Genomic DNA, 22,819 nt, shown 5'->3' on the forward strand with positions numbered 1-22,819 from the left:
AGTTGAGCCAAGCTCAGGGTGTATTAGGATTCTTCCAGGTTCTTGAAAAGGTGCACAACTTTGCAAAGCGCTTGAATGCTGTGACTTGCTGGGGCTTGCCCTTGCCTCTGTCGTTCCTTCTGTGATGATCATTGGGTTTTTGATCCTTACAGTCCTGCCAGAGCTCCTACCTTGGGATCTAGTACCTTCGCAAATGCCAAAAGCAAGAGTAAAATGCTCTTGTTTTGTTCAGGTGTAATGGAAACTGGCTTGATGGGTACCTCTGTCTTTCCTTGCAGCCCTCTCAGCTGTCAGATGCAGTGATCTCCATGGTAACTCAAACCCCCAGACTCTTGACAGCAGCCTGCGAGGAGCAGCATTCAGCAGCTCGAGGGTCTCACGACCAGGTAAGCCAAAAGAAATCACCAAATGGTAGCTCACCTCAGAAACGTGGTTTCCTGTCCAACTGCCTTTCATTTTTTTTCCTGGTGAAGCCATGCATGCAGTTAGTTCCTATGCACATACGTGATGATGTACTTCTACCAGTGCTTAGGGCTACAGCAATCCAGCTGTCTCAAGTACAGACGTTTGGCAAGAATTCTGCATTTATTCAGGGATGTTTTTTAATCTGCACATTGTAGAGCCACACTGTAGCAAAGCAAAGAAGTATTGTGCAGTTCTTTAAGTGGCTTCGGTGTTAAGTAATTGCTATAGTAGGAAATAACTCCAAAAGACATCAGTGGTAAGATCTGTCTTAGCACACTAGCTACACCCCTGCCAGTATCGCTTGGTCACTAACATTAGGTTTGTGTTTTCTCACCCTCCTGGAATGGTCTGTGAAGACCGTTTCTGTGTTCACTTAACATTCAGTGCTACTTTGCAGCCTTTTCAAATTGCTGCTGTGCTCTTCTCACACAATGACTTTCTAAATCCCTCGCTGTGCTAATAACAGCATGTGGGACATTCTGGTTAACATCCTAAGGAGGTACAGAATTTTTCCCCTTTTTTGGTGAGTTATGGAGAAAACATCAAGAAAAAAACAAGATCTTTGCTGTCTTAGGGAAACAATATGGGGGCTGTACAGCTGTATTCACTATTCCAGTATCACTAGTGTTGTGAAAAAAAGCAGTGTCTCTGTTCATATGCACTTACATATGTGGGGGTGTTATCACTCCTTTTTGTCATGAGGCTTTGCAGGCATTTGTATTGAATTATTTCTATGGCATGAAGATTGCATTTCTTTTTTAAGTCCTTGATTTCTATGCACTGTTTTCTAGGTAATACCTGCATTCTTTCTTTCTTCCTTGCTACATAATTCCACTTGACTGTAATACACTGTCCCCATCTACATAGCAATCCGTATTACTCTGAATAACCGCTCTGCTGCCTTTATTAACCAATCTGACTTTTTTTGTGCCATAACTGCTATCAACAATATTTGCTTTTATATTGTTGATGATACGCTTAGATGATGTTGAACTAGTACTGGATTATTTAATAGAGATAGTACATTCTTCTGCAATTATTGTGTCCTGTTAACAGATACTATTTTATACGTGTATCTTAATCACATTTGATAATATTGATAATAATTTCTTCCTCTGAATGTTGTGTGGCTGTAAGCTAAATGCTGTTCAAAAGTCTTTGTGTTTCATCTGTGGAGTAACTTACATTGACCACAGTTCCTTACTTTATCAGATGATTAAATCGTACTTTATTTTACTGACCAAGTTTCTATAAAATGTTGTTGACTGGCATCAGTTTTATTCGTGTAATTTCCCAATGAATTTATCCTTTATCAGTTTGCTGGTTATTTTGCCTGAGATTAATAATGGCTTAGAGCTCTGTAATTACTGAGATCCTACTGCCTTCTGCCTTCAAATATTGGCAGAAAATGCTAGCAGTCTTACTGAATTTCTCTGGTGTTCCAAAATTTATTGAAAATTAGCATCATTGAAATTACACTCTCACAAACACTTTTAGGACTCTAAAGCACAAATTATCTTGGTGTGCTATTTTTAAAGTTGTCTTAACATTAATTTTGGTTACTAATGGCCTCCTTATCTGTAAAAATGCTTTTTTTCTCCTAAGGAGAAGAAAATATATGTTGGTTTGGGGCTGGGATTTTTTGCATAGCATGTTTGTATTCTTTTAAAACATGAAGCAGATGTTGGAGGTTCTTTCTTTCTTGTCTGTTTTCTTTAGCCCCAAATGTCCAATTTAAATTATTTTCTAGCTGAGTTTGCTGTTTGGTTTCTTTTAAAATGTGTAATGTATGCTTCAGTTGGTTTACACCCTTAACCTGGAATTAGAGAGCAGTTTTTTTTGCCACAGGTTCCCCTGTTTGGACTATTTAATAGTGGACTTTGGTCCCTGGTGGCAATGGGGTAGGGACAGTCCTTCCACATTTGAATCTCTCTACTTTCTCCTAAATGCAGAATTTTCCTCTGGTTTCCTGGGCCAATTAACTTCCATGCTTGTGATTAACTAAACTTTGCATCCTGAATGTGAAGGTCCAGATTGTGATTACCCTTTTGGTATTAGAAAAAGAAAAATTTGGGAGCACTTGATATGGTACTGCTGACTACGCTTTGTTCCTATGTTACATCTCTCGGATGTCCTCTGTAGTTCTTCTCATGTTTTACAAACACAGACTTAAAGAACAGATCATCCAGTCCTCTGATATGATTGGATAGTTTGATTTATCTTGTATTACCAACAGTATGTCCTTCTGTGATCTTGCTAGCATATTGTCTATATGAATTCAAGATCTGTCTCTCTCTATCTTACTGGTAATTCTGAGAGATAACGGTGCTAGTAGTATAGGGTGCCATCCTATTTCCTTTGCTAAGGCTCTCTTTCCTAAAAGGTTAGAAATACTCATTTTAATGTTATAATTGTGGAGATCTCCCAAACAGTTTTAAATGATAGCAACTATAGAAGACAGCTCCTCTTAAACAAGAGTTTGCTGCCTTTCTTCCCTGTTCTCTTGGCATCTAGTTGATCCCTCCACTCAAATGTCCATATGTAGGGTTGAGTTTGTGTTGCACCTTCCAGTTTACTTGAGTAGCTTTTTGCCTGTCCTAGGTTGTCTTTATATGAAGAGAATAACCACATATTGGTGAGATGTAGATTATTCCTTGAACACAGCTCCTTCCCACTGTGAATGTGATTTGGTGTTCCAAAGGCTAGTATCTCAACTTTTCACCAGACACATAGTCAGTAATCAGTCATCCGGCTTTCTATTTTCTGTCTTCCTGAAGATCAGACAGATCTCCATGATCTCTTTCACATTTTCCTTCCAAAACATGCAGCTGGTCTTATGCTAGCCAGAGATGTTGTAACTGGGAGTGACAATACGTGCTGTAGCAGTTCTTCATCTCATAATAACACTGGGACTTTCATCTCCACAAGAGAATGTCTCTAACCAGTCTAGGTGAAGGCAGAAGCAATAAAGGTAGAAAATGCCATGTTTCAAAGAAAGGAGCTCCCGGAAAATTTCATGTAAATTCATGACTACAAATGTAGAAACTCCGTTTTGGATTTTGGAGAGCAGAGGTTCTGATCTGCTCAAATAGTTCTGTCATGATTGCCTATCTGAACCAGTATGAAGAGACCCAGAAGCAGAGAAAAACATTTGCATTTTGAAAAGTTGATGATTATTTGTAGGGGATGTTCCCTTGTGCCTGGAAATGGACCATGGAAGTTTCTTCAGTCCTGTCTTTTAGCCCAAGCTACAGCAACAGTTTTTACGTGATGAGTGTCTGAGCTTAGGTACTTCCTACTAGGTAGGCACCAAAATTATTTCCCAAAGTTAGTAGTGGCTTTTTAATATCTTGGCCAAATCACTGTCAAGACCAATAAAAATAAGTGAACAAAATTGCGGGCATGTTAATTTTGTCCCATGCATTCTTAATGTTGTCATTGTTTAGCATTGAGATGGTGGGGGTGACAGTTGACAAGAGGTTGACTATATCAAGGTCATGTGTGATATGTTGTGTGAATGCATAGAGAATTACAGAATCTTAGCTGAAAAAACTTGAGTATAAAAAGCAAGATGAAACAAAGATGATGTAAAATTAGATATGAGAACATGAGGAATTGGAGTAATTCAGTTAGAAACAGTAGGAGTATGCACATGATACCTAGGAAGAATAAGATCACCCTTTACTAGATTGGTGTTTATTGTATGAATTAGTTATTTTGAATTTAAGAAGGAGATGGATAGGATGTAAGTGGAAGATATTTTAAATGTATCAGCTGATAATGCTGAACAGGTTTCTGTTGTACAAGTAGCTTGAAATGGGTGCAGTTTGAGAATGTCACAAATTAATGGTGCAAGTTGTGACTATCTTGGTGTTTTTCAATATTCTTTTTGAAAAATATTTCCAGAACAGTATTTTTCAGGAACATTTCAGAAGCATTCATTTGGTGTGATATAGAGGAATGTTTCATTAAGTATAGGTCAGGATTAAGATAGTTGACTTCGCTGAAATATGTCATCTTTTTTTGTAAGATGATTGTGTTTCATACAAGGAGAGTAAAGCTGTCATCAAAGAGTTGGCTTGCAAGTGCATAAGTTTGAGAAGTATTAGAATAAACCTTGTTCCTTAACTACATGTTTTTTTTTTACAATTGGTGCTTTTTAATGGTTAATTTTAATTTATTTAGAGCTTTATCAATGGTATTGCACAGGCAGAGAGGGAAGTTTTCTGTATGGTAACAGATTCTGTTGGCACTAAATCCAACCAAATAATTTCATTGGTCATCTAGATGTGATGAACTGGAAAAATCAGACTGCTTTTAAACAGTATCCTTTATAATGCAATTCTTGGTTGTAGTTGATAAAATGTGTATTGATTTTGATTTCTAAAATTGTTTTTCAAGTATTGTCAACAAAAAATATGGCACCTGTGGGCCTACATGAAGTATTCCCTTTGACTAATAGGCAGTCATTATTCCTAGTGAATGTTTATTCTTAAAAGTCACATGGCATTGTGCCTGTTCACTGAAAAATTGTGAACTGTTGTCATATTTTTAAAAAGATGTAATTTAAAATAACAAAAATAAACATTCTTTAAATTTGCAGCTGTTTTAAGGCTAAAGCAGAGTTTTGTTTGTATATTCCTTGATACATCTCTTGCTACTTGATGAATTGTAGTTAAGTGAACTCTGCTTTTATTAATGAAATATTACTTAATCGGTATTTTCTCACATTGTCAACCAAGTCAGAAGAAGGTATATCTATCCAGAACACAAATTTGTCTGTTAGGTACTAATTTTTATGCCTTTACATTGTGCCAGAGAGATGATGAAACTACTATTCCAGTCATGGTTAACTTCTAAGATACTTGCTTTGAGCCTTTGATATATACAGTAATAATGTTTTAAACTACTGCTAGTAGAATAATATTATTGCTTTTCTTTTTAAAAGCCTTTTTCTTAACACAGCTAAGGTTCCAAGGAAGGTTTTTGATGGTAGTAAAGAGGGGCCTGAGGATGCCAGTACTCTAAAATAAGATGGTAGAATGCATTATCCTTTCATTATAAAGCAAAGCTAGTGATTATTAAGGCATAACTCAGTCCTTTTAGGACTGGGCTGTGACAATCCTGTATTCTCTCTCCTTTGATTTGTAGAGCACATTCACCATACTAGTCACTTGAAAGTGCTAGGGAAATATAAACAATGGAAGAAAACTTCTGTTGTAGTCATTAATAAGTGTATATTTAGCTTACCTGAAGTGCCAGATTAAGTGAAAGGTCCATACCTCCGTGAGGTGTGAATGAAATCTGGTTTAGAAATCTGCAGCTGCTCAGAAGTGTGGGAGCAGCCACAGGCTGAGTGAGAATAGAACTGTGCGTTGCCCAAAACTGTTCCCGTAAGTTTGCTCAGCAGAGATGTCATGCAGGCAAGTCAGTCTCTTCATCCACCTGAAGTCTGCTTAACTTGTCTGGGCAGAACTGCAGCACTCTTGGAAAACTCAGGTATGTCCTTCTATACGTACCCTGCAAACACAGTGTGTGTGGCACATTCCAGGGATGTGGTGTATTCTGTAAAATACCTGTAACGAGCAACTCTGAAAGAATTAGGACAGTTTTCCTCTGAAAAAGAATAGGATTTTCTGCTTTTTAAAGGGTTATTCACTGAAGCTTTTATTTTAGACAGAATGATTTTATCACATTAAGCTGTAGAAATGGAGATACTACAGGCAGTTTAGTTAAACATACTTCTAAATATCTGGATGTCTTATGCAGTCATCCCACGCAGAAACAGAACATATAATATAGTTGTTCTTTCAGTAAGTTGTTTCTCTATAAATTAAGTCTTGGAGATGCATAGGATTTGTATTGCTACAAATTATATAGTATGTAGATATGTATTATATAGATAGTACATGCTGAAGTTTTGTACTCAGTAGAGATTAACATCAGTTACTTTAAGAAGAATTTCCGTTTTCAGGCAGCCTGTGAGCATTTTCACGTGATATTTTACTGTGTAAACTTCACTCAACACTGTAAGTGAAAAGAAATAAAATTATTATTTTTTTTCTAAAAAGTTGACCTATCTGTAGCAGTAAGTGTTAAGATGTAGTTCTGTGTGAACTGGTGAGATTTCAGGTATAGTTAATCAAAATGGAATTACAAGCATGTCATTACTGATACTACCTTTTTATGTAAACAGCAATATCACAGGTTCAATCTGGGCTTTGCAGTGGAGTACCCTGGCCCAAGCCTTTCTTTTGTAACTGTGATTACACTGACTTAGTAAAGTAGTTCTAATGGTATAGTTGGAGAGTGAATGATCACCACAGAAAAAGCTGGGGTGATTAAAGCCGTTAGAGAGCCCGCATCTGAACCAAAAGAGCAGGGCACTCGAATGTCCCTGAGTGTTTCAGTGCAAGTTCATTTCCAGCCTTGCTGAAGTCTGTTAAAATATTCGGAGATGCTCTAGCTTTAAAGCAGGCAAGAAGATACCAGACAGACTCTTGCTGTGGTTCAGCTGTGTGGGACAGTAAACTTCAGCTACGGAGCAGGGGCAAACAGCTGCACTGCACTCAGTTCTGCATTGGTGCAGCCATTTGTGTGGTGTGCCTCAAAATAGTCTTTGTATTGATATGGGAAAAGCCAGTTCCCTTTGAATAATCCGGTTTGCATTCAGAAGACCTCACACATGAGATGTTTTCCCAGGGTTGTACAGTGCTACATCTTCTAATAAATAGTTCAGTTGACTGGGTTAATATGGCTATTACCATCACAGAAAATTTATGGGGAACAGGTGAGAGACTCTTTCAAACAGTGTATCCATTGTAATAAGCAAAGTGGTTTTGTAATTTTTGCCAAATCTGAGGCAGTTAACTTTTTTTATTGGTCACTCTGTGGGCTTACAACAAATTAACAAGTATCCCAAATCTCTGTAGCATTAATTGTGTTTATCATCAACTGAAATCAGTTTAAATAAGCTTAGTTCAACTGATGCATGCACAAATTAGTTTTCCTTTTCTCTAGCCTGCTTACGGTTCTAATAAACAGAATAATCAATCATAGGAGCCTTCTTCTATAGCATGATTGTATATCTCTGATCAAGGAAATGTAAAATAATTTATCTCTACTCCCTACTCAGTTCCCCCCATAATCAAGGTCTCTGGAAATAATGATCCATATGATTCATCTTAATGTTGCTTTCCCTGATAGAAAATAGGAAAAAAACCCACAATTTATTATTTTTTTTTTAGTTTGTTTAAAGAATGATTGCATTCAACATTGTAAAACTAATTAAAAAAGATAAGGTATTTTTGATTCTCCACAACATGGAAAAGATGCCAGTCTGACTCAAGAGAATTCTTCATAAATACAAAGGCAGATACTATGTTTAGAAGCTAGTTTGTGCTGTAGTGATCTGTACTCATCCTTATTAGTAATAGCTGGTCTGAGGCCACTGGCACCTTTCTTACTGATTCCAGTGGGTCCAAAACTCTGGCTAGGCATTTCCTCTCTTTGTGCAACTATAAAGTGCAAAGCAAAACCTGAGGTTAGCTTCATGGAAGATACTAGGCTGCAAAGCAAAACCCAAAAGCTAACCTGAGGTTAGCTTCATGGAAGATACTAGGAAAAAAAGAAAAATAAAAGAAAAAATAAGAAAATCAATGAAAGTTTCCCTTCTTCCCTTCAGGTTACTGTTTGAGAACCTTCTTAATGGATTAGTTACATCATGTAACATATTCCCACACAGAACTGGAACTGGTCTGCAAATGAAATAATACATTTATGCATAACTGTTTACACTATATATGAGTTGTCTGTTATGCTTTAATTATATATAGATATATCACACATTTAATGACTTTCATCTAGCTAGGCAATTATAAAAAATGTATAATATGTGAAAGATGAACTTGCAATTTGTTTACAGTAATACTTGACAGCTTCTTAGCATGCTTTTGCTTTTATCACCCAATTTTTCATTTTGCAATTTTAAGAGACATTAAGGCAAACTTGCATACTAGCTGGTTTATCTAAAAATGTGTGTGGCTCATTAAGTGTAGTTGACAAGATCAGAAGGGCAGCAATCTCACTTGCTAGTTTTTCCAAAATACTAGTTAATGGTAATTTCTTGACTGCTAGCTCAGAAATGCTGTTGCAGATCAAGCTATAGCAAAGGTTACTTCAAAATGGTTTGTAAATACATCTAGAGCAGTCAAATGTGGTTCTGGCATTTTAGCTTAAGGATGCTGCTGCTGGTTCTGCCTCTTTTGCTCAACACGAAACAATACTAGTTTGGAGAAATCTTTGTATAATTCAAGTGCAGCTGCTTGCTTTTATACAGAAATTGAATCATATGTCCCATATAACTCAAACTAGACTTTAAACATTTTAATTATCTTACCTTATTATTAGGAAGGTCAATGTTAAAGACTTCCTTAATATTAGAATGTCTTCTTACGTCTGTAGAGAAACCAAATGCAGAAAATATGCTTATTTGTTCTTAGAGCTTTCAAGTTATGAACTTTGTTCCAGAAAAGATTTGACATTAATATGCTTTGGCATTGGGATGAGTCTTTTCCTATATATTAAAAATTTAGCATCATCATGCAAAAACAATAATCCTTTTACTGGCAGAAAAGAAGGGCGTAGTGTGCCGTTTTGAATAAACGTAATTTGGCCTTAAACAAAAGAGTGTCTCCTTGTTAGTCATGGCATTCCATTCCATGAATACAGATATTAAATATCTTTGGTCATTTTAGGCTTAATAATTTGCTTCAAAATGTTAGTTGATCTCAAATATAAATTAATCCTATATTTAAAAAATTTGTTACTTTAGGTTTCAATATAATAAACACATTTTACACGGCCAGCTTTTTGCAAATTACTTTTTGAGCTAAAAGTTCACCTGCAATCAAATATGACCAAGTCCATACTTGTAATTGGGTATGCCAGATCTTTCCAGATGTGTTTTTCCAGAACATTGCTTCAGACCTTTCCAGATTATACAATATAATTCCAATATTTTTGTTCTATTTCCTTCTTTTTAACAACTCTAGTTTTACATAAAACTATTAATCATAGGGATAATTCTGTTGTAAACTATTTTTGTTGATAAATCTCTATTTAGTAGTTTACTGAAGAAGCCATTTTCTCTTTTTGTATGCATTTGATTTATCTCTGGATACTGATAGGTCTTTGCAAATTATCTGCTTAAGTCCGTATACTTTGAATTCATCCTAATTAGATACTGTTTTGGAAGTGTGTTAATATGTACAGTCTTTGCAAGCTGAGAGAGTGAAAATTCTGCAGTTATAAATAAAATAACCCAAGATCAGACCAGCAAAAGTCAAGGAAGCAAGCTATGCATAGTGACATGGATCTGAAAACTGTGCTCCAGGGGATGAGGAAGAGGATCAGCAGAAGCAGTTGGATCAGGCATGTTGAGTGAAAGGGGAGGAAATTATGGTCTGACAACCGCAGCTGAGAGGCTGGAGCGTAGGCATCCTCTGAGTTTCTCCACTTGGTAGAGGCCTAATGAGCTAATGTGGCCAACACCCAAAAATGAAAGAAAACTTAGCATCTATTTGAGGTAGATTAAACTTGTAGTTGCCTACTACCAATTTTATTATACCTTGTTTTAGTAAACTGACCATCGTTTCCTTTACATTTTTATATTTAAATTTTATATTCCTTTTCCATCAATATCAGTGTTTGAAGAATTTACAAAATCTCCTTACACAGAATTCCTATTTCTCTTGCGGTGCCTGTTTCAGTCATTCCTCAAAGCCTTCATGGTGCCGTCTCTCTCATAGTGTTCCCTTTTTACTGTGTCACCCATCCTGTAATCAGTGGCTGCTCTCACCTTGCATACAGTGCTGTGAGAGAAGAGTATCTTAACTTATCTGGAGGCTTTTTGAAGCCTAGGCCCTTAGCATATGTTCTTCTCTTGACCCTTAAGTCAGTTTTGCTTTAGGATTTCACAGGAGAGTGAATATTAAGAACTCATTGATAGTTAATAGTTTGCGTCATAATATTGTTTGCATTCCTAAAATTTTGACATAACTATATTGGAGACAAATGAAGTTGTGTTTGTATTGATTTAAAGCCTTGTTGCTATGCAGTGGAAGAATTGTATGTCCCGTTGAAAGAGAGAGCAAAGTAGGAGTTGCTTTTGCAGGGATGGAGGAAATAAAATTTCTGGTAGTGCATCATATTCATAACTACTGGAATTGATGTGTTGATGAAATATTTTAGGTATATGAGGTTTGCTGTGACTTTGTCCCAGTTGCTCTAATTGACTGCTAAACTCAACCCTGTAGCGTGTTTGCATAATTTTCATTATACTTTTCAGTAGATTTAGAGTTTACACAGCAGATTTTATTAATCGAGTGGTTTCTTGGTGTTCTAGAAACTTGCATCGTTCTCTTTATTGTAGTTGTTTGTCTTGAGAAGCCACCAGAAGCTTGAAATGAGGGATTTAGCTAGAAACTTAGTGAAGACAGAAGATCTCAATCTCTCTCCTGTGAAGATATTGCCTTGGAAGGCAGATTCTGAGCTGTTTACCATGGTCAGACATGATTGCTCCTTTCTAAATCAAATGTAGCTGTGATGGTTAGCATGGAGCTAATCAAATCACTTGCACCATTTGATCTGGTTCCGTCACCTTTCATTATCAAAGCTCACTTAAAGTGCTTTAAACTGGAACTGAACTGATAAAACAGATAAATTCATGCATCTGTGATCACATTTTCCCACTCCTGTGCTGTGTATTATCTGAGCCTAAAGACTGGGCTTAAAAATGCCAAAACAAATGACAATTTATTGTATGCTGTATCTTGTAATCTGAATAGTTCTATTAATTTAGCCACTCTTGTTTTGAACAATGCAGAATAGGTTTTGGCTAGCATGTAGAGTTTTTAACTGATATACCACATAAAAATTAACATTCTGCCCTTTGAGATTACCTCCTTTCCTTCTGGATCATAAACAAGATGTATAAAGTAAATTGGTCATTGCTTTGAAAGCACAGTAACTTTTTTCCCTAGTAATTTCAATTTAATGGTTGAAAATAACAGTGATTTCCTTGTGGATGGTGTGTAATCTCATGTAATTAATAGGCTTTTCAGCCCAGTATTGGAATAAAACTGGTTGATGTTATTCTACTCCCACCCCCATTTGTATTATACCTGATTGGTACAGTAAATGCTAAGTAAGCAGACCTGGGTGCAAAAAGGAACTAGGCCATCAGTAGAATTCATATGAACCTCTTACTTCATGTGCATTTTATAAAAGCTATAATTATTAGTTCGGTTTGTTCATTGGTTCATTTGGTTGTCCATAATCCTGAAGTTTTAATACTGCTATTTGTGTCCATGCTGTCTGCAATACCTTTGGTGTGGCAACTAAGGAAATCAGCTCATGGAAAGAGAAATAGCGACAGTGACTTGATTCCTGATTGATTTTGCAGACATTTTTAATGCTTTTTCATTTAATTAGGAAACCACTACTTAAATTAGGCCCACTAAGCTGAAATGGCAGGACAAGGATGTGGTCAAGACTTAAAAACAAGATGTGGTTATTTACTGTTTGCAGTAGCAGATGTAGCAGATGTGACGAGATTTTGCAGCCCCGAGGGCTTGGGGAAGGGATGACAGGATGCACTGGATTTTCCAAGGTAGTTTAAAAAGCAATTGAAATTATTTATCTGTTGGAACTGGTGAAGAGTTGAAGTATTTCCAAATACATAAAGGTTTGGGAAGGGGGAACTATTGAAAAATAAGGTTTTGTGTGCTGTGCTTATGGTGCACAATCTTTTGAAATGTTAGAAATAAACTGTTATTCCCTTTGTGTATTTGATTATGTGAGAGGGTAAATTATGCCTTCTAATTTGCTTACAGATTATGGAAAGTAACAGCCTAGCTTGTAGCTCAGATATCTTTCATACATGGTTATCTTCAGTGTATACCGAGAGCTGGTGCTGTTGCACATGGTAACAAGTGACTGTTTACTGCATATTTGACTATTAGCCAAAGACCATAGTGACAAAAGACAGGCAGGTATAACCTGCCTTCCCTGTGCAACAGCAGTCAAATGGTTGAGTAAGTTTCGGTCACATACAGCTGTTCATATCTATCTATGCCAACAACACTACAAAACGGGCTATTGAGGCATTGTCTCTAAAGACCTGAGCTTATTTTACTTTGAGCCACCTTATTAGCAGTGATGTGCAAGAAAAAAAAAAATCTGCTAGTTGAATTTTGTTTTCACAAAGTCATTTTTATTCCCTTTGACTATGGGAATAATATCGTAAAAACCAATGTGAAATCCCAAGTCTGTAACACTGTTTTTCCAAACGGCTTTGCATGCCATGCAGCAGGAAGTACAAAACCTCGCTGCAGGGCCACGGTGCTGCACTAATTCTGCCCAACCACGGCTGAGCTCCCTGCAGTGGAGGCATAAGTCGCCTGTAGCCTCCTGGGGTCACCTGCTGGTGGCAACCAAAACACCCTAAGCTTTCTGCTTCCAGCCACCAGGTGTTCATAGGGATTTCAGTAAGGAACAAATTGCATTGTACATGAATACAATTATTGTACACTTTGGACTTGATGATCTCAAAGGTCTTTTCCAACCTAAATGATTCTGCGATTCTATGTACTAGTATTAGCTCCAGCCCTTACACTGTCCACCAAACCTGGCACAATGCAGTTTGAATTTTTGTGTATTTTTATGCTCTGAATTTCCAGATTTTCTGTTCAGTCTTTAATGGTAACAGTAAAACGTGACTGATACCAAAACAAGGCAAATGACGGTGATAAGTCATTTTATTTTTTTTAATGTGATTTATCTAATTAATGCTACTTGGTATAGAGGAAGTCAGGTGTTGATTTCAGCAGATACTGTAAATGTTGCCAAGTTTAGTCAACTGTATCTTGGAAATAAAAAACTTAGAAGTTTCAGCCACCCCAGCATAAAGATATGCTTCATTCTGAATACGCCAGAGCCTGAGGGGAAATAGGGAAATTCTAAAAGCATAACGAAGAAACTATAAAAGGCAGAAATAATTGTGGGAGGTGGGAAAGTGTAAGCTGAGAAAGTGGAGAAGTCTTTTTTTTGTGTGTGTGTACTTACATGTAGACCCTTCATCCCTCTTCTTCTTTGTAAACTGTGCCTCCTCGAGACCTGCAGGAAATGAGGTTCTAAGTACTGCAGAATCACTGTCCTGCCCCTGCTTCACTTCAGAGTTGTAAAGTCTCACCCTTTATTAGCTCAAGTAGATTTCATCACGAGCAAGTTATTTGGGAAAGACGCTTTGCCTTTGCATCTGCTGCCAGAGGGAAACTTGCCATATTGTGCAGCAGTTAAAAAATAACTACTAATACCTGTGATGAAAAGGAGAGCAAAAAAGGCTAGGATGAATGTTTCTGCAGTTGCTGAAAAATGGGTTACACTTTTAGCACTTCATTCGTTTCCACTCAGAAAGTGCTTCTGTTTTTGTTTTGTTGCTTTTCTAGAAGATGAACAGAGGCAATGTGGAGATAAGCAATTGTAAAGGGAGTTTTTAGTTGTCTTAAGTACATGCAGAAATTGGATTCCCCTTCTCCTGCTTCTTCTGGATATCTGCCAATTCATAATTTGCACTAACAGAAAGCTAGAAGGTTGGGAGTAGGATGAAATTTAATTGACCTTGAATTCAATGTCAAAGGTGTTCTTTTTTTTATTATTGTGATGATGATGTATTTTGAAGGGAATTTTAAAAGCAAAGATACATGGTAGTTTATATGCTTTGATAAGGTTTGCAGTATTATCTTGGGTTTTGTTTCATTTTTTTGTATACATTTTGTCCAGCTGATTATCACAAAACACCAGTGTGGTTGATGAATCTTAAGTGAACTATTACAAAGCACTTTACAGTGGGATGCAAGTAAAAGGATTAAGTTATATTTCCCAAAGTTGCAGTGTTGGAATTGAGAATCGAATGTAATATTTGGAAATCTGTCTTCAGCCTTAACTGCTTAGTTTCTCTCATTATTTTGAATTATAAAAGCTGCTTCATTAGAACAATATGGAGTGAGCTTGAAATACTTTCTTTAGATTTCAGTGTTCAAATGATGGTTTTATTCAGAAAAGCGTTGTGCTTCCAGATAAATGTAGTAATTTTCAATACTAAAGGGGTTTTACTTTCTTTGGCATGAAAATGGCTTAAGGATTATACAAGACAAAACCTAAGACTTCATAGCAAAGGATTTTATCTCTGAATAATACTGTTTTTCTCTGTGGATGCAGGTGGCTGTTGCTGTATTTTGGGATAGTTCCGAGCTTTTGATTTTTAAGGCAAGCAGGATTGTGTAGGACATGAAAACAAGTATATGTCTCTTTAATACATGTTTTTAAGCTAATATAAACACTTAAACGATTTGTAATTAATTGCTGGATTTACCACAAACTTCATTTACCACCCTGCTTACTTGCAAGGCTGGTCAAACGGCGTTGTTTGAGCTGATAGCTAAAGAGAGACTGTAAAACAGTAGTGAAATTTGTTCCAAAAAGGGATTTTCCATTTTAGTAAAGCAGAGAAAAATAATTTGTTATGTGCATTGGTCTCTTAATATATCACATCATTGTTTGCTTTTATTGTACGATACGAGTTACACCTGCATTGCTGCCCCTGCACTGCAGTGGCAGGACTGGTGCTGTAGTGACGAGGGCCATGGCAGCAGTTTGCTGCTGCCAGGTGATACCTCCATTTCATCAGATGCCTACCAAAGCCTACTTCTTGCTGACTAAAGCTGGCAAAGCACTCCTTTTCAGGGGTAAATAAAGGTCACAAAACAAATCTGCAATGGAGCCAGACTTCAAAGCCAGACATCCTGATTTTTATCCATTTGTTTTAATCAGTTGCTGCTGTTCATATGTAAACTAGCATCTGATGCAGAGCTTGGACTAAGAACTGAGGGCCCCAGGGATGCTCCTTCCCTGCCTCTCTGGACTGGAGACATGTCACAGCACCTTGTCCCAAGTGCAGGGCAGGTGCAGCTCTGGCACAGCCTGCACACCCCCAGTTAGTGAGCTGGGTTGGGGCTGCTGCTGGTGCACACCGGGGTCCTACTTGCAGGATTCTGTCCACAGCCTGCAGAGCTCAGGAGGAAGAGCAAAGTACTGGAGCGAGACCCATGTCTCCTTTCAGGCTGTAAGGTGGGGTGTGCCTAGAGCACATATCTGGGGCACATAGTTCATTCTGCCTTTGGCATTGGTTTCTGTAGCTAAGCCAACCAAACAAAAACGTGTCTATGGTTCCAGTAATTGTCTGTTGTCATCTTTATGTGTACAGTTCATCTGTCCAACTGTGGCATTTCTTTTAGTCTGTTCAAGGGCATTTGTTTTCCTTAGTTTTGAGGTCAGAGAGATTAATGTGTGACTGTAGTGAGTACCAGACTTGCTTTTAAACCTGTAGAGAATTTTGAACACAAGGAACAAAAATGTCAGTTCTCTGTCAAAGTATAGACCAAGGAGGTAAATACTGGAAGGTGTAATTTGAACTTCAGACACCCAGAGCAGAATTGTCCCTTGAGTTCCTTATGGAGAGAAAAAACAAAGTTCCTTGGTGAATTTTGCTGTAACACTGTACTGAAATAATGAAGTTGTTCTAAGTGAGAGAAGAAAGGCACATTACATCTTTTGTGTTGTGTCCCCTATGGCTTCACACATACTGTAACCTTTTTTTACATTTGCATGTCCCTAAAATGTTTCTCATCTTCTATATATAAACCAGCTTGAAAACAACATGTCATTCATCATCATCATCATCTACATTTCTTTAGGTTGTTGTAAGTTGATGTACTATCCAGAAGTGGACCAGAATATGAAAACCAGTATAGCAATTAACTGGAATAGTTTTCATACAGAAGTTGTTATTTACTACCTCAGTTACAAGTCCAAGTGTGCAAGTCTTTTTGTCATGTGTCAATGCCTCTCATTGGTGTGTAGTTTGGTTTCAGGAATGGCCTGGAGCTACACAGTAATGAGCCAAAAAGGGCAGTTAAAGCACTGGGGATACGTTTCAAACTCCCCCATAACTAATGTTCTTGGGCAGACAAACAGTAATCTCTGCTGCTCCACCTTCTCTGTGGTCTCCCAAACTGCAGTTGCACTTAGCTATGCTTTAGGATCTCACTAGTGTGGAAAACGCTTTCAGAGGCTGTGAACATTTTCACTGTGTCAAAACTGTTGGTTTATTGCATAGGCTAACACTATTTCTGTCCATTTGTGTGAATTGCTGGACGGGTGGTAAATGACCCATTTTGTTAAGCATCAATCTGTATGAATAACTGGTTATCCACAGAAAGGCATGTGATTTGTGACATGGTTTCTGTTCAGTTTCGTAGAGGTAGTTGATTGTTGTTTCAATCATATAGTCTTAATAATGGAGAGCTGAGGTAAAAATATTTTAATCTGTATTTTTGTTCTTATTACTTTCAAGACTGTGTGAAGACAGCAGACGGCCTCAAGGGAATCTTTTGGAAGAGTTTATTCAGCACCACTGAATATCAATAGTATCTCAAATATGATTTCAGAAATGGGTAATACTGCTGAGTGTTTGCTGTCAAAATATGGAGCTGGGGTCAAAAGTACCAATCGACTCCTGAATGCAAATAGCTTGTCAGATTTCCCTTTGGAAGCAGCAGATTACTAGAATGAACTGAAGCTGGAGACAGTATATTTTTTATTACACAGATTGAACTCCTGCCAGTGACAAATGCCAAGGTACATTGTGAAAATAAAATGATGCAGTGCTAGCTAAAGTGCATGACATAACTATGAATAGATGTACCCATGTGCATGAAACAGCTCCCACCTTTCTTTGCTTGGAGAAAACAGTTTCACAAGTACCAAGGTCACCAGAGTGGTTGTATCCTGCGAAGCTCATGTCATGCGTGAAAGTACATGAAGACCATCTGGGAACTATAAAAATAGCCTGTCCTGACTAGATGATTTGTGTGGTGGCCAAGGACTGATATGCTCATTCAGGAAATGGCAAAACAATGTCAAGCTTGTTGGGAAACAACCAGGCTCCTTTTCATCCTTGGGAATGGCCTGGTATCTCATGGAACGAAATCCGCAAGGAGGCTTTGGACCACACAGTTTCTGAAATCTCTGAAGGAGTCCGTGTGAACTGAAGTGGTTCAGTGCAGGCAGTGGAAATGTTAAGATTCTTCTTAATATTTTAAGATTTCAGGATTTGTGCTTCTAAAGCAGATTGAGAACAACAGTTAGAACTTAACTCACATCTAAAAACTTTAAAAAAAAAAAAAAAAACTTCTAAAAACTTTCTGTAGAAGTTTTCAAAGGAAGTTATATCAAATTTTGTAATTTATGTATTACTACATTCTGCCATATGCCAGTCAGGTTTATTCAGCCATCTTGCAAATGGTTTATGTTATGATCTCATAGGAAGATGGTTTATAAAGCAAGACTTATTTTTTTTTTTAATTAATCTACAGGAGTTCATGAGGTACAACTTAGATTTAAGTAACATTGGCCAGACTTTTTTTTTTTTTTTAACACACCAGTCTAGAAAAAAAAAGAATTCTAAACCAACAGAAATAGCCATAAGCAGTGAAACTCAATGGCAGTCTTTCCATGCAAGAGAAAGCATAGAGATGTTAATGACTAGTTTTCTGACAAGCATTTCTGTGTCATAGATGGCATGTTAGCAGTTTTTGAGCACAACTTTAATGAGATATTGTACCTGAATGACTCCTGTTGAAGTCCTTAACCTGAACACTATAACCTATCACAATGTGTCTCCTAGTTTTTATTGTTAATGGATATGCTAGATGAAGCTATTGAGGTTCTCCAGCCATGTCAGGCAGTCCAGACACAATTTTAGCTGCTGTTAGGAAGCTGAAGAGATGCTATTAAGAGAACTGTTGTAAGCCACCTCCCTAATCTGATTTGCTTAACACTGAGCATTACAATGTTATTACAGTGTCACAATACATTTGTGACTTGAAAACTGCCATTTTATATTGAGAGAAAATATTAGTGTGAAGGTCCTTAGTGCTATTCTGTTAAATAGTTTGAGAGTCCTCTAATGGCTCATTCGGTCTTTTTATTTATATTACCTACCAGAATAGTGGTGTGTAGGTAAGGAGGTCTGATGTGCCACGTTAATTGAGTGAAAACTAAGTACATCTGTGTTATCTTCTACACTTAGGTCTGAACTCAGTTTGAGATCTGAGCTTCAGCAGGTCCACACTACTCTATCCCTAGTGCCAGCAGTAGCAAATTTTGCCTGTAAACTTCTCCCTACTTTCACAACTCCCACCCCAGTGGATCAGCCAGTTAGTTTACCCAGATTCAGCCAAAATTTAACCTGATGTATGGAAAATCACAGAATAGATGGGAATGGGAACACCTGGGGAATTTAGGCTTTAGAGGGGTTTGGTTTCTGAACTAATGCAAGATTAGAGATGTACTCCCACCTCTTTGGTATCCTGTATGGTTTTTTATATTAGGATTATACAAAGAAGAATGATAAACTTCTTTCAAATGTGGAAGAAGAACATAGGGGAGAACATGGTACTTGGTACCATGAGGGATTTTTTTCCTATTTTTCCAGAGGTGCAAGAGCATTTAGTGTGCAAGACTGTGTTCTTTCTGCAAATAGTTTGATCTTATGTATGAATAAATGCAAAGTCTTCAGAACTGTATTCACTTCTAATATTAGTAATATTTCAGATCCTGTCTTGGGAGTGTTAATTGATAAAATAATTTTCCATTCTTCTGTGGGTAGTCCCTTACTTCTCAAAGTGGTATGAGCAGGTATCCTGCTTACACCTAATGAATATGGATTATTTTTTGAAAAGACAGAAGTGTATTGCATTTTAGGTTAGAGATATATTTACGTTAGAGGTATATTTACAGGCACCAATTCTGCTAGTATGAAACCCATTTATTCCACTTGTTGAATACAGTCTTTTTTCATGTGTAATCTTGGGGGAAGAGAGAAATCAATGTTGAGAGTATTTTCCAGGTTTTTCTGAGCACTGTTGTGGTTTCTGTGGGAGAATGTGATGTGTTTCAGGAGTTGTGAAATCTTTGGGATATAGACTTGAGGCAGAAGAAGCAGTTGTGCAACTTTCTATTTTATAGCTTCACCTGTAATCAAAGTAAATTATGTTTGCTAAATGCCATTAGAGGATGTGAAATTAAACAGCAGGAATTGAATAGGAAACCATTTCTTTGCTCTCAGAATGAAGCCTCACTTCAGCTGGCACTCTCCCCTGTCACAGCTCTCAGTGGGATCCTTTCTGCAACTTGGCAGCCTCCTGCTTCTTCACTATGCTTGCATCTTTGCCCTTTTGTTGGAGCTTTTCTTCCATGCTCCCAGATGTATGCATGTGGTCCTACCCATCAGCTCTCTCACCATGCCATTTGTCACCAGTCCCCTGAATTTAAGCCCCATGGTTCAAACTCTGCTCAGACCTTGCCACGTGAAAATTCCTGGTGCCTCTTCTCTGCCTCTGCTGGCTGGTTTCAGAGAGAAGCTCAGAGAATGGGTTTGCCCATTCCCGTTCCCTGTTCCAGCAACTGGTGGCAGGAGAGACCGTATCAATTAGGAACCTTTGCAACTTCATTCATTGTAAAGGGCCTTGATGAGGTACTGTGTCTATATCACAATTTTTGTGTTATATGGTTCAATGTCCTATAGTTCAGTGAATATAGACATCAAGTGTAAATGGTTTTAGCCCTTCAGCTTCACCTCATAGGAATTTTAGCACCTTGGTTGCTAGAAATTTGCATGAGCACAAACTGAAATAAGAATGTCCTTATAAATGAAAAGGATCCTTATTAAAAAATTAAATAGAAATTGTGCATTTCACTGTAGATAAACCAATTAATTGCCTCAATTTGAAAATAAAGCTGTTGCAACAGAGTATTTGTTAAAAAAAAATATTATAAGAGTTGATGTATTGAGACACTAGTTAACTGACATAGACTAAAATAGTTTTAAGGCTTTCATTTAATTCTAATAGATACCAATTGCATCTTAGTGACTCTGTATGTCTTACAGAATATTTTACAAACTTAGTAATATAAGGAACTGAACCATATACTTAGTGATGAAGTAACAACACTGTGTGTGTGTTCACAGGGCTGTTTGATTCATTAGAATTACTTTTAAGTCAGTGATTTATTTCTTACTTATTTCTACCTCTACACTGGTAGAAATTTAACTTCTTGTCCCCAGGTTTCTCCTTCCTCCTTGATTTTTCTATTCAACAATATGCAACTTAGTTGAGAGATCAGTCATCTGGAGATGATCTAGCACTTGAACCTTCACCCAGAACATGTCAGCGCCACCCCCCCCCAACACTAATTAAGAAGTGCTTTGTGGAAGCTCATTGGTGAGAATGGATGCAGCTCTGCTCTCTGCTGCTCGATGCTGCTGTAATGGCAGACAGAATCACTAGGAGCTGAAAGCTATGTTAGAGCAGGACTGGGGAGATGAATATATGTCTTTTGAACCTGGGGATTTCGAAAAAGCCTTCTTTAATATGAGGTTAAACTTTAAGACATCTATTAATAAAGGAGAGAAAGGAATAGTTTTTTGCGTCATTGGGAATGTCTTATGAGTAAATCTGCTTCCTTTGCAGACAGTAAGGTTTAAACTATCAATTTTCTGAAGGTTTGGATCAGCTCTGTGTAAGTTGATAGTGAATAAAAATGTAGGTGGTGGCCCTTCACTGATGCATTTTATTCTATTGACTTTTGTCTAATTTCTAGTACAAACATACTGCTTAGTGATGGCTGAAAAGATCTAAAATGTGCCTCCTCAAAACTCACCATTTTAAAAGTGGCTTTGACAAGAAAAAATTGTGCTGCTTTTCTGTCTTTGAATCCAGTCCCTGAGAATAAGCATGCAGCAAACTGTGTGTGTTTCTGTGCATTTGTGATATTTGAAGGAGTTGACTAAATATTAGTGGTTTATTACGAGCTAAAAACTTCTGCGATTTTCCAATTAAATTGGCCGAAGTAAAATACAGGTCCTTCTAAGCAAACAGCTGTGCTATTTAAGTCTGTTCATAACTGAGACAAAAACAAATGGGAGGGGGGGGGAAATCTACTTTCTCCTGAAAAATATTACACTTAAAATTTTCTGATTTTTAATAATTCTGTAAGCTCGCTAAGTCTCGTAATTGAATGCTTAGAGAAAAAATCATTAAGTTGTAAAAATAATAAAAGTAAGATTGTTAATAAATACAGCTACAAGGCATTAAAGATCATACAGTCTAAAGGTGCAGGAACAAACTACTGATAAAACAGTATGAAGGACAGCAGAGAGGGTCCAAAATCAGTGTTATATTTTGGCTGTAATTATTTTTACTCTGAAATACCTGTTGGAAAGAAGGCATATTCTCTGCTATTGGGAGAGAGTGGATGAGCATAACTGCCTGTGACCGTGATCACCTTTCCCAGTCCCTGTCCTATTCCTCACCCTTTCTTCTGCATCAGCATGTCTGCTTTACCTTGTGTAAAAAGACTGAGATCCTGTTGCCTGAGTAGGAAGCAAAGTTAATGTAAGGAAGATATTTTGATAATTCAATTACAGCCTGTAACAAACCTGTGCAGAGCATATACAAGTAGTATTTTCAGGAGGTTTTATTTTAGTTAAATTTGTGTGGTTTTTCACTGTGACAGAAAAGGTACCTTGCCATGAGACTAATCTCTCTGCCAAATGTCAAGTCCCTGCTCTGGAGTTTGGAAACACTGAGAGATTTTCATTGAAACAGCTGTATAAATATCTGCAAAACTGGGGTTTTCCCACCTTCACTCTGAAATGACTGAACTAGTTTTGCGTATGCCTTCCAGAAAAAAATTTAGCCTGAGGCAAACACTCACCATGGAGCTTTATAGTTCAAATAGTTAAAACGGAGTAAAATTATAAGTGATAATACAAGCTTATAATGTGTCATACTTAAATATAGGTATTGGTGTCTGTTCCTTGCATAATCCTGCAAAGTCCCTTGAGTTTCTATAGAAGTAAAAGGAGACCAAAATTTTCTCAGAATAAAGAAATGTAAAACCTATATAAGAAATAGTAGTGAAAAGATCAGTGAAATGTGAAAATTCATCTTTGAGTAAACAATACATGAATGTTCATATTTGCTATGTATATTTTTCATTGGTGCTGAAAAAGTTGAAGCATGTATGGTTTGTGATTCAGCTGCAAGGGATCATTCGGAGGGGTTACAGATCTCTGTCTCCCCCATCCTTCTGACTCATGAGTCTCACATGCTTTGCTCTACAGAGTTTTTGTTTCAGCAACTTGTAACCAAGTGTGAAGTGTGCTCTC

The 22,819-nt window shown here is 37.3% G+C and overlaps 1 protein-coding gene across 1 annotated transcript in view; it reads left to right on the forward strand.

Annotated features, from left to right (window-relative positions):
- The first annotated feature begins 272 nt into the window (after nt 1-272).
- The window catches only part of TBL1X (transducin (beta)-like 1X-linked), a 90,927-nt gene continuing 68,380 nt past the window's right edge, over nt 273-22,819 (forward strand). Inside the window, exon 1 of the mRNA XM_010004645.1 lies at nt 273-386. The gene's annotated coding sequence lies outside the window, so the exon portion shown is untranslated. The remainder of the gene's footprint in view (nt 387-22,819) is intronic.

This window comes from Chaetura pelagica, unplaced genomic scaffold, assembly GCF_000747805.2.
Source record: "Chaetura pelagica isolate M959 unplaced genomic scaffold, ChaPel_1.0 scaffold178, whole genome shotgun sequence".
Taxonomy (NCBI): Eukaryota; Metazoa; Chordata; class Aves; order Apodiformes; family Apodidae; genus Chaetura; species Chaetura pelagica.